This window comes from Heteronotia binoei, chromosome 9 (assembly GCF_032191835.1).
Source record: "Heteronotia binoei isolate CCM8104 ecotype False Entrance Well chromosome 9, APGP_CSIRO_Hbin_v1, whole genome shotgun sequence".
In the NCBI taxonomy this organism is placed as follows: Eukaryota; Metazoa; Chordata; class Lepidosauria; order Squamata; family Gekkonidae; genus Heteronotia; species Heteronotia binoei.
Genome location: NC_083231.1, coordinates 102,176,688 through 102,188,968, shown reverse-complemented (window position 1 = coordinate 102,188,968; position 12,281 = coordinate 102,176,688). Strand labels below are relative to the sequence as shown.

General features: G+C 42.3%; 1 protein-coding gene across 5 annotated transcripts in view; it reads right to left on the bottom strand.

Moving 5' to 3' along the window:
• Positions 1–12,281, bottom strand: part of MAPK10 (mitogen-activated protein kinase 10) — a 313,465-nt gene that overhangs the window by 143,316 nt on the left and 157,868 nt on the right. Inside the window, exon 1 of one of the 5 annotated variants that reach the window (XM_060247091.1) lies at positions 10,763–10,841. The exons of 3 other annotated variants lie outside the window; for them this stretch is intronic. The gene's annotated coding sequence lies outside the window, so the exon portion shown is untranslated. Of the gene's footprint in view, positions 1–10,762; positions 10,842–12,281 lie in introns of those variants that run through there. One more of the 5 variants, XM_060247093.1, reaches the window with a different exon arrangement.

Here is a 12,281-nt window from a genome sequence, read left to right as displayed (position 1 = left end):
AAAAGAAAACTACTTTCCTGGTCCACGTCTGAATAATTTCAATAGAATAGATTCCAAGTCAGAATAGATTCAAACCTAAAATAAGCACGTCAGACAGTTAAATAAATTTTTTGATAAACATATAAAGCTGTCATATAAGAAAAAGAAGACTGCAGATTTATACCCTGCCCTTCTCTCTGAATCAGAGACTCAGAGCAGCTTACAATCTCTTATATCTTCTCCCCCCACAACAGACACCCTGTGAGGTGGGTGGGGCTGGAGAAGGCTCTCACAGCAGCTGCCCTTTCAAGGACAACTCCTACGAGAGTTATGGCTAACCCAAGGCCATTCCAGCAGCTGCAAGTGGAGGAGTGGGGCATCAAACCCAGTTCTCCCAGATAAGAGTCCACACACTTAACCACTACACCAAACTGGCTCTCTAAACTGGTTCAGACTATTAGTCCATTGAAACTAGTATTGTCTAATCAAAGCATACGCAGAGGAAGGGTGCCACAGTGCCTGCTCATGTGTTTCCTGTTGCACATCTCCTTCTTTCCCAAAGTATCTTTTCCCCAAAGCCAAGAGCCAATCCTGCTTTTCCTCCATTTCACTGGAGCAGGAGGTAGTTCAGGAGACTGTGTGTCTGCAGTGATTACCTATTTGGAAACACTGAAGAAGGCTTGGCTTGGTACTTCTTAACATTTTGTTGAGTCTCCCAACAATTTGCAATGGGAACTCCCCCTCCAAGGAAGTCCTTTTGCTGTGGACTTCCAGGACTTCCACTACCAGTTATTAACATTCCCAAAGTACCCAGAAGTTTGTTAATGTTAAGAACCCCTGACCTAATCCAACTGGCTGCAATTCTCTAAAGTTTGGCTTCCTGGATAATAAAAAAATAAAAATCCCAGTCAGATTTTTGACAAAATGTAAAATACATGAAGCCACCTCATACTGAATCAGGCCATTGGCCCATCAAAATCAGAATTGTCTCTTCAGACTAACAGCAGCTCTCTGGGCTCTTAGATAGAAATCTTTCATATCCCTGCTACCAGATCCTTTCACTCAGAGGTGCCAGGGATTGAACCTGGGACCTTCTGCATGCAAAGCAGATGATCTACCACAGAGCCATGGCTCCTCACCAACAACAAGCTGCCCTCATCCTTTATGGAATGAGCACCAATAGTTATAAAATTTGACATGTTTGTTTCAAAGGTTGCCATGTTTAGTTGCTTAAAAGTTGTATTACTGAGGCAGAGATGCAAAGCATCACCCGGGTTTGCAATTCTGCTTTGCAATTTTGTCCATACTAAGAAAAAAAGAGAGAGAGAGACAATGCACAAAAAAATCACAGTCGGCTCTACATTGATGTGAGGCAGGCTGGTAGCTTCTGATGAGGGATGCAGAGATCTGGAAGCCACTGCTATCACTGCCTCCTCAACATCATTCCAGTCATCTTCCTAGTCAGTCCAGTTCAGTTACCTTCATTGGCATAAGCATCTTATTTATTTTATCAAATTTATATCCCACCCTCCCCTGGCGGGCTCAGGGCAGCTAACACCAAATTAAGCCACATAAAACATTAAAACAAATTCCCCAATCATCTTCCTAGTCATTGTGATTATCCCCACCCAAACCTCATTTTAGGCAGGAGCAGAGCTCTAGAACCTCTTTTTTTCTTACCCCCCCCCCCCAAAAAAAAATACATGCTTCTGGGCTCCACTGTTCAAACCTCCTGTGAGAATTTCAAACTTTCTAATATTTTTCCCCTCAGAAAATGGAAAATAACCAAAACCTATCAAGCAGACAGATGGAAATCTTCATCATGCCACTGTGGTCACATAGGAGAAAGTAATTTAAAAAGTATGCTGGGAGTAAGGTTTTATGATGACAATTATAATTCAAGAAGCATTTTAAGGTAGATGCTGAGCTGATATAATTTAGTGCACCTTCAGGGTGATGCCAGGGGTGTGTGGCATATGCAAATGAGTTATGTAAATGAACTGTGCTAATGAGCTCCAGCACCTCTTTTTCTACTAAATGACCCCTGTCCCCACCGCAAGTCAACTCCATCCCCAGACCCAATCAACCCCACCCCAAAGACCCAGAGAAGCTGTCTTTCCCTTCCACTTTCCAACACTTCTTTAAAGACAGCGCAGCAAGCTCAAGGTGCAAGAACTCAGAACTAAATTGCTGAGCAGACAGGTTAAAACGGATAAAAGGAAGTACTTCTTCACCCAAAGGGTGATTAACATGTGGAATTCACTGCCACAGGAGGTGGTGGCCGCTACAAGCATAGCCACCTTCAAGAGGGGTTTGGATAAAAATATGGAGCAGAGGTCCATCAGTGGCTATTAGCCACAGTGTGTATGTATGTGTGTGTGTGTGTGTGTGTGTGTGTGTATAAATTTGCCACTGTGTGACACAGAGTGTTGGACTGGATGGGCCATTGGCCTGATCTAACATGGCTTCTCTTATGTTCTCATGCCCCACTGGACATGCGTGGTTTGCCCCTGCTACCTTTAAAAACACACAAGGAAGAAAGGAGCATTTGCTGCTCCTGGGTGGAGCGGCAGATGGTGAGAGGTGGGAGGTGGAGGCAAGAGATTGTTGGCTCAGAAGCTCCTTTCCTGACCTGCCTCTGACAAGGATGCTGCATTGTTACATACAGGCTGAGCACGAGAGCCCAGGAAACCAAACAGGAAAATCTTCCCCAGTGATCTCAGCCTAAGACGCACACGTGTTCAATTTTTAATGAATGAATTAATAACCTTGTTCCAAAAAAGCAAGTGTATGACCTTCCTGGCGCTGTGTTGCAGGAGCTTGGATTGCTGTTTCATCGCTCAGTGACTCACTATGCAAGCTTCCCGTTCCACAGATGGTTGAAATTTTTTTCCCCCTCTCTCTCTCTGTCTCTCATCTTTGTGCAACCTTTTAATATTAATCATCATCTCGCTCGTTTCTGGAAACTTACCAGATAATTATGTCCTCACACTTCCAGGGGCATGAAGCATCTAAGTCCCATTACAGAGAAGTAGGATGACTTATTTGAGGCATTATCCTGGTATCAAAAAGGTGGATGATTCAGAGAGCATCTTTCAAAATGAACGGGATTCAGGGCAGAGTGAAAGACAGGAGAGGAAGAGAAATCTTTTCCTCTGTGGGCTACCCACTGTAAGCTGGGTGCACACTGCTGATCATGCAGAGACTTTACCTTCCCACCCACCCCACCATGGAATAATTGAATAAAAAGCTATCTTGAGCCACAAGCAGACATACTTCCTTCCCAGCACAAATGAATTATTGATGCTGTCCTTGTATGCAGTTATTCCTCAAATAACTAAGGAAATATGATATGTCGCTACGGTACATGTCAATGCTTTTTAAAAAGATCTCCTGTGCAACTAAGAAAACAGAACTGTGTGATGGGAGCTACTCATTTAGGACACAATTTTTCATCATGTTCTTCTGTACAAGCCCCATTGCAATAACAAGAATTCTTGCTGATAAAGTTAAGAGTCCAATAGCACCTTTAAGACCAATGAAGTTTTATTCAGGATGTGAGCTTTCATGTGCATGCACACTTTGTCAAACCGGAAATTTTGTCAAACACAAAAATTCTTGCTGTGATCTCATGTCCCTCTCATTCATGTTCATTACTGAGTTTTGGCAATGAGCCCATTTGGGCAACAACAGCGAAGAAGGACTTCCTGGAGGACAGTGTCCTTGGATTTCCAAAGCTGGCTTAAAAAAAAAGCAACTTCATTTAATTCAGTTTGGATACTGGAGTTAATTCAAGGGACTGAACATTGTAATGCAAGAAGAAACTTTAAAAGGTGCTATTCCAGGCCAAATATATGTACTTAATCTGGAGTGCCAGAAGTTGGGCATTCCTGGGTAAAAAACAACAAAAGATGGTGATGCAATGAGTGGTATTTGTATTAGGGGGAGGTATTTGTGAGTTTCCTGCACTGCGCAGGGGGTTGGACTGGATGACCCTGGAGGTCCCTTCAACTCTATGGTTCTATGAGTGGCAATCGGCTGAATAACCTCTGCGGTCAACTGAGCCACCTGCTTGCTTTCTAGTGTTCAATTTACCATACATCTAATGAATCCACACATCCAATAATGGACTCAGTGAACTACCATGGGTTAACGTAATGGTGTGCAGAAGGGGCAGTAAAACTCTCCTGGTGCGTATTATGAACAGGAGTGCGTTTGGACTTATTTCTTATTATCTACAAGATCCTCCATAGAAGGCTTTCATCTGTGGCTTGGCCAATGTATTGACTCAGATGCGAGTGACAGGGCAGAGGTGATCCACCACAATCACAGCTGCATTTTCCCCATAAAGCCAACAAGCTCACAGGAACTTAACAGACAGTACTGAGATAGATCCATGTAGTATTTTTTGCTCTGGGACCATCTACATGCAATGTGTCTGCTCTGTCACTTAGACATGTCCTTTCTGCTAGATCGCCAAGGATGTATTCATGGGCCTTAGTTAATAAGTTATCCCACAAGGAAACATCTGTAGGTTAAAAAAAAAAGCATCACATATGAGAACATTTGTCTCTGCATCTAGTCTCTTTAGACAGTATATCGGATGGTAGTGGAAGGTGCCATTAAGTCACAGCTGACTGATGGCGACCAGTAGAGTTTTCAAGGCAAGAAACATTCAGAGGTGGCTTGGTATTGCCTACCTCTGTGTAGTAAACCTGGACTTCCGTAGTGGTCTCCCATCCAAATACTAAACCAAGGCCAACTCTGGTTAGTTTCTGAGATCTGATTAGATTGGGCTAGTCTGGGATATCCAGGCCAGGGTAGTACACTGGATATTGACATACAAATATTTTATAAAAGAAAAGAGAACTGAGGGGGGCCTCAAAATTTCTCACAAGCCTTCTTCTTGCTTACACTTCTCACACCTATGTGCTGACTATTTCCCAAACAAACCATTTTCCCTCATTATGTGTCATTAAAAAAAAACAGCTCCTCCCTATGTCAATAAAGCTTAGGGACTTTTGTTGCTAGGATGGTAATCTCCAACCAATTGGGGTTATCTTGCAAACATGATGAAGCGACTGCGTCACTAAGTTGATCAGATCTGGCTACGTGATGCAATTGCTAAACCAGCTCAGAGTAAGCAAAATGCTTCCTAATCTCATTTTGAACAGGCAAACATTTTCACCCATTCTCAGCCCCTTCAAAAATTTCCAAGAGAAGGGGCATATCAATGGTTGAGATAGTTACTGCAAAAATACCCTCTATTTCCATTAGAATAATAAAATCATAGAATTGGAAGGTACCTCCAGGATCATCTAGTCCAAACCCTTGCACAATGCAGGAAACTCACAAATACCCTCCCCCTAAATTCACAGGGCTGGTTCATTCAACCAGGGCTTTTTTGTAGCCCAGCAGGAACTCATTTGCATATTAGGTCACACCCCCTGATGTCATCACTGTTTGCCACTTTGGTAATCTGCTCTTCCTCCATGGGTGAAATATACTGGATTCTCTCACGTTATACCAGCAACCAAGCCTCAGATTCAGTGGGAACTCAAAGGAGTTCAGCTCCTGAACCTTTCTGTGAGTTCCACCTCCTCCTTCTGAGAGTTCTACCTCCATTGAATAGTATGTGCAGCTATATAAGAATCCCTGGATGAGCTCCACAACCTATTTTTCTACAAAACGACCCCTGCCAGCAACAACCCTATGAGATAAGCTAGGCTGACTGGGAGTAATGTGCCCAAGGTCACCCAAATAGTTGCTTGTCCAAGCAGGGAACTGAGGCTAGCTCTCTCCACTTAAACCCAATATTCAAGCCACTGCAATTTATTAGTCTTCTTTGCTTCCTGATTCTCTAATTTCATTGCAGCTGAACCCTCAAACGTTCCAAAAGGAGCTACACTCAGGCCTCAATGGCACAGTTAAGCCCAAAAGACTTGAGACTTCCAAGAGTATTTGTCCCTTATTTAGGCTGCTGTACACCTACCTTACCTCTGATTTTGTTCAAGTTCCTGATGGCTGAGATCATATTCTCTGTATCTTGTCTTCCCCAGCATCCTGTCATAAAGCTGAAACTATAGTTCTGTATTCCTTCTGGCTCGCCTGATATTGAATGATCTTGCAGACATATTACAAATGCAGCATTCTATGACCTCTATATTTTTAAACTATACTTTCCCCTCCAATTAACCTGTTGCCTAGATTCACAAGCCAATTGAGCCCCATCATTTGTATTGAGGATGATTTACTCAATCAAAGGAAGCTACTCGTCAGTTATAATCAAATCAGCCTTAAGCTAATTATTCCACTGCCAACTTTTTGGAGGAGGGATTTGAGCTTCATGGTGTTAGGAAATGAGTACCTATTTCTCTACTGGGCCTACAGTAGGCCTTTAAATTATTCTTGCAATAAGTGGTCACAGCGAAAAGGAAACGTACAGTAATGATTTACGCAGGTGAGAGCAACAAACTTAAATCCCAGCAGAAAGGGCTTATCTTCCTTCAAGAAACTTCATGCTTCCAGAGAGAGAAATGAAGGCAGTAAATTAAAGCTCTTTAAAAATTCACAACACTATTAATCTAATTCTGAAACTGACCTACTAGAGAGGGGGAAGAGAGCAGTTAAAGGAGAAAAATCAGGAGCTCTAGTCTTGAAAACCAAGGTGCCTAAGCATTAAATGTAATGCTGAACTTTTCTCTAAAGACAAATTAAAAGTTAAATTGATAGCTCCTCCTCAGGTTTAGCATCTAAGGACATTTGTGAGACACCAGAAGAGTTTCAGTAAGGCTCTATGAATTTCTAAGGAGGGAGCTGTGGCTCAGAGCATCTGCTTTCCATGCAGAGAATGGTGTTGGAGAAGAGTTGTATGAGAAGACTAGACTCACTGGAAAAGACAATAATGTGAATAAAAGTTGAAGACAGCAGGAAAGGAGAAAGATAACATAAAATGGAGTCACTCAATAAAGGAAACTACAATCCTCAGTTTGCAAGACCCAAGTAATGCTGTTAATGATAGGACATTAATTCATAGGGTCACCATTAGTTAGAATTGATTTAGCAGCTCTTCACACACAAAGAGAGAGAGAGAGAGAGAGAGAGAGAAAAGAAACTGGAATTGATTTATTTTTAGTGACACAGCAAGGTTTGTTGCTACAGTCTTCTTTCAGACCCTTTTCTGACCCTTTCAGAGCCTTTTCTGCCCTGGCCCCAGCCTGGTAGAACAAGCTCCTATTTGAGATCAAGGCCCTGCAGGACCTATTACTGTTCCACAAGGCCTGTAAGACAAAGCTGTTCTACCAGGCCTTTGGATGAGGTGTTGGGCATCCAATTAAAACTTGCCTCCTTTGCTAAAGCTTCCTAGCTTCATGTGGCCCAGATTAATAAGACCTAGGATCTAGCAATACCAGCCTGAAAACTATTACTAGTGCTACATGTTTTAAATGATCTTGTTTAACTGTTTTATTGTTTTTAAATATTTTATCTATTTATTGATTCATGTAATGAACTGATAGCTTCAGAACCTATGATGTAATCTGCCCTGAGTCTGCCTGCAGGGAGTGCAGAATACAAGTCTAAATAAATAAATAAATTTATGTTTCTGGCTGAGTCAGAAGAGAGGGTGATTTAGCAGATGCATACCTGAAATTCACACTATCCAACCAGAACACTTAGCCTATGTTCACACCGCAAAGCATCCTTCTAGTTTTTTAAAAAACCCAAAGCATGCAGATAATATAAAATCCTCACACTCCAGTATTTTATTTCTCTATGTGAAGCATGTAATTTTCTTCATTCCAATTTGGGGAAGGGAGGGTGGAGTTACAACCGAGAATGTGTTTCCCTTTGAAACCATGGTAAATAACCCTGAACGCATGCCATAATGACATTAAAGAACTGAAACAAATGTAAAACAAACAAAACAAGCCAAACCTGGACTGAATGACTGTGTGTATCACTGGTAGTTACACGGATTTCCCTCCTCCTGCTTTGCAGGAAGGATTTTCCTTCTCTCTTGCTGGGCTCAGATGTCTTTCAACAGCATGTAGTCATAATGGTCCAATGCTTAGCCCCTGTAGCAATTTCTCAAGGGACCACAGTGATGAACGGTCCCTGGTAGAGTACCTCCCACCCTCATCCCTAGTCTAATACATGACAAGGTGATAGTACAGCATAGAAACAAAATGTTTATCACTTCTGAGAAGCCTTCCCATGACACCAACTGTAAACCACCTCCTCAAAAGCCATCAATTTCTCATAAATCATATGGGCATTTGTTTCCTTTCCTGGTAGTATAGGAGCTCATGATTAAAGAGGGAAAATTACAGCTCAGGCTTTCATAATTTCATATGCATCCCCACTGAGTAAATTTGTGACATCCTGGAACAAAAATCAATAAAATAACTCTGATCCTTAGATAAATGTCAGTAGTAAAGATGCTCGGAGGTATCTAATGACTGCCACAGCAGGCACTATGTTTAATACACTCCAAGCTGAGCTAGAATACTCCCCACACCCAACATGACTTCAGCTTTATTTCCTTCCAAGTATAGACCTATCCCTGGTGAGCAGAAATACAACAAACTCACTTATTATGCAACTATAAGTCTCAACCTTCCCCACAGACCAGCAGAATCACTATGAAATATCCCTGGAGCACTTATTTTGGCAGGTAGCCCAAAAAGGTTACATCTACTGCCTTGCATTTTATTAACATTGTGACCGGCTTTATTTTTAAATGACCTTAGGTGAGCTATGCTAGGCTGAAACAGATGTATAAAATGCTAGTAAAGCTAGCCACAGATTTAATGGCTGAAGCATTAGGGTGCTTGTCTAAAGATATTATTCTCTACCTGTTCAGCGTGTAATACAAACAAATGGTGCAAATGTGTTAACCCGTAACTAATTCACATTAATCAGTTACTCTATCATAATCCACTGTCTTCAACTAGTGGGCTGCAATCCCACATCAGGTGAATCATACCAGTGGGAAAATTCTTTAAAATGTGTGAGTGCAAACAGGCTATTCCAGAGACACACGCTTTGTAAGTTTCTCATCAGAAGAGGAATCTTTGAATGTCTTGGGGGGGAAACTAATGAAGCACCCAACTTGGGTAGTCTTGAGATCAGGGGTGGAATTCTAGCAGGAGCTCCTTTGCATATTAGGCCACACACCCGTAATGTAGCCAATCCGCCAAGACTCTTTTTGGTAAGCTCTTAGAGGATTGGCTACATCAGGCTTGGCTACATCAGGGGTGTGTGTCTCAGGATCAAACCAGATGAGACACTGGGATATCCGTGATCAAATCTTGCCAGTGTCTGAATGCTTTCACAAACTGAAAACACAATCCCTGCACACAGAGAAAGAACACAGCAGAAAATGAGTATTTTTTAAAAAGAGCGTATCCGTCTTTTTTTCCCTTTAAATGGCTAATAGCAGCATGTGCATAAGGCTTTGCATGCTGAAATTGGGTTAAACTTTCTCTCCTTTTCTGAGTGATTCTGATCTAAATTGTGAGGGAGGGGGAAGGGACAGAGCTGTAATTGCCATTTAAAAGCGGAGATGCACCATCCTTCAACTCTCAGGCTGCCTTATCGCTGGCCTTGGTCCTGAATTGCATATTATTACTGTATTTCTTGCTTTGTTGCCTGTTCACTATTGCTGCCCAGAGAATAAGACTATGACCCTGCTGCCTACTTGCCAGACTATACTCAGAATAGAATTCCTCCTCTATTAAACACAGGATCAACAACTGGAATTATATTGGAAAATGCCCCTCACAGATGCCTTGCGGCAAGGCACAGTAGAGCATCCAGAATCCTGACACCAACACTAGTAGAACTGAGAGGTTGTGGAATGGAGAGTTCAGCTAGCACAGACTTCTTTTAAGACCATTATTTTTCAAAGATCAGTACAAGAACTTCAGCAAGAAGAAGGGAACTCTGAAGTCTCAGAGGCAGTTGTTTTATTATAGCAGCTCAAGGAGAGCTCAGTGTTGTCCATGTGGACACATCCATATGCAAAAATGCACTTTTTCAGCTATAGTAAGCATTTGGTGAAAATGTGTTTCAAAGTATTGGGGAGGAAGGAAATTTGTATGCAGGGCTTTTTTTGAGCAGGAACGCACAGGAACACAGTTCCAGCTGGCTTGGTGTCAGGGGGTATGGCCTAATATGCAAATGAGTCCCTGCAGGTTTTTTTCTGCAAAAAAGCTGTGTGAAAACAATGGTGATGTCAGGAGGTGTGGCCTAATATGCAGATGAGTTCCTGCTGGACTTTTTCTACAAAAAAAGTCCTGTTTGTATCTATTTCAGCCTGCAAAACAAAACTATTCACCCTGCAAAACAAAACAATTCACTCATGAGCCATTCCTGCATAATCCAGATCACATGGCACCACAAGCATCCTAATTAATAAATGAAGCACAATTTTTATAACAGTTTTGCACCACCTTAAAGACAAACAAAATTTTTATTCTAGAATAAACTTTTGTGGACTACTTTATCAGATGCATGCAGTGGTTCAGGCAGGCCCTTAAACTTTGGATTTATGAAGAGAACAATTTTAAACAGCAAAGTCAAAGGCTGGTGAAAAGAAGAAAGTGCCAGAGGACACATCATTGTTATGCAAAACTCAAAACATGATCATAAAACAATGCTAGACCATTCACAGTAGCAGTCATTGGCAAGCCCTATTTTTTGCTGTGCATTGCTTAGTAGTTTCAGTAAGATAGTTAACCCATAATAATTAAATTTTGCTGCAAAAAACTAACATAGCTACTCTTCTGGAATTAGTCCATGTTACAGTAATTCAGTCTTCCTGAGATCTATTCATTGGTCTCTCCAGTTCAGTGAGTAGCAGTTGATTCCAAAGCTTCCTGGCCTGCTGGTCTCTGTGTGAGCCAGGTCTGCAGATGATCATTTGGCAGGGTCTGGAGTGCAGGAGCTGTCAAGGTCTGGCAATATCTCTAGCATCCAGGGGTTGTGGACTTAGGAAGTGGTTGATCCCTCAGGCTTGTCATTCTCAGGCCTTAGCCTATGTAGCCTGGGAGGTAATTGGCCCTAGCTGCACTGCTGGAGCTCCTGTGTCTGCACTGTGCCCTGGTCAGAGTCCTGCAAAGAACTACCACCACCACCACCAGAGCACTACTCTAGTTCAACCATGGGGTTGCATGCAGCCGATCTGGCACTTCACCTCCTCTGTGCCACCCTGGCCTGGACCTTATGCCACCACTGTTCCTGTGGGCTGGGAGAAGGCTCTAGGTGCTAGAAGCCTAGAACACTTTCCCCATGAAGAAAGGTTAAAACGCTTGGGGCTCTTTAGCTAGGATAAATGTCGACTGAGGGGTGACGTGATGGTTTACAAGATTATGCATGGGATAGAGAAGGTAGAGAAAGAAGTACTTTTCTCCCTTTCTCACAATAAGAGAACTCAAGGGCACTCAATGGAATTGTTGAGCAGTCAAGTTAGAATGGATAAAAGGAACTACTTCTTCACACATTAACACATGGAATTCATTGCCACAGGAGGTGGTGGCAGCTGCAAGATTAGACAGCTTCAAGAGATTCATCAAAGGCTCTTTAGTAAGCTCGAGAGTCATGGAATAAAAGGATAAGTCCTCTTGTGGATCAAAAACTGGCTAATTAATAGGAAGCAGAGAATGAGTATAAATGGGCAGTCTTCACTGTGGAGGATGGTAAGCAGTGGGGTGCCGCACGGCTCAGTATGGGTCCCATGCTCCTTAACTTGTTCATTAATGATTTGGAGTTGGGAGTAAGCAGTGAAGTGGCCAAGTTTGCAGATGACACTAAATTGTTCAGGGTGGTGAGAACCAGAGAGGATTGTGAGGCACTCCAAAGGGATCTGTTGAGGCTGGGTGAGTGGGCGTCAACGTGGCAGATGAGATTCAATGTGGCCAAGTGCAAAGTAATGCACATTGGGGCCAAGAATCCCAGCTACAAATACAAGTTGATGGGGTGTGAACTGGCAGAGACTGACCAAGAGAGAGATCTTGGGGTCGTTGTAGATAACTCACTGAAAATGTCAAGACAGTGTGCGATTGCAATAAAAAAGGCCAATGCCAATGCTGGGTATTATTAGGAAAGGAATTGAAAACAAATCAGCCAGTATCATAATGCCCCTGTATAAATTGATGGTGCGGTCTCATTTGGAATACTGTGTGCAATTCTGGTCACCGCACCTCAAAAAGGATATTATAGCATTGGAAAAAGTGCAGAAAAGGGCAACTAGAATGATTACAGGCTTGGAACACTTTCCCTATGAAGAAAGGTTAAAATGC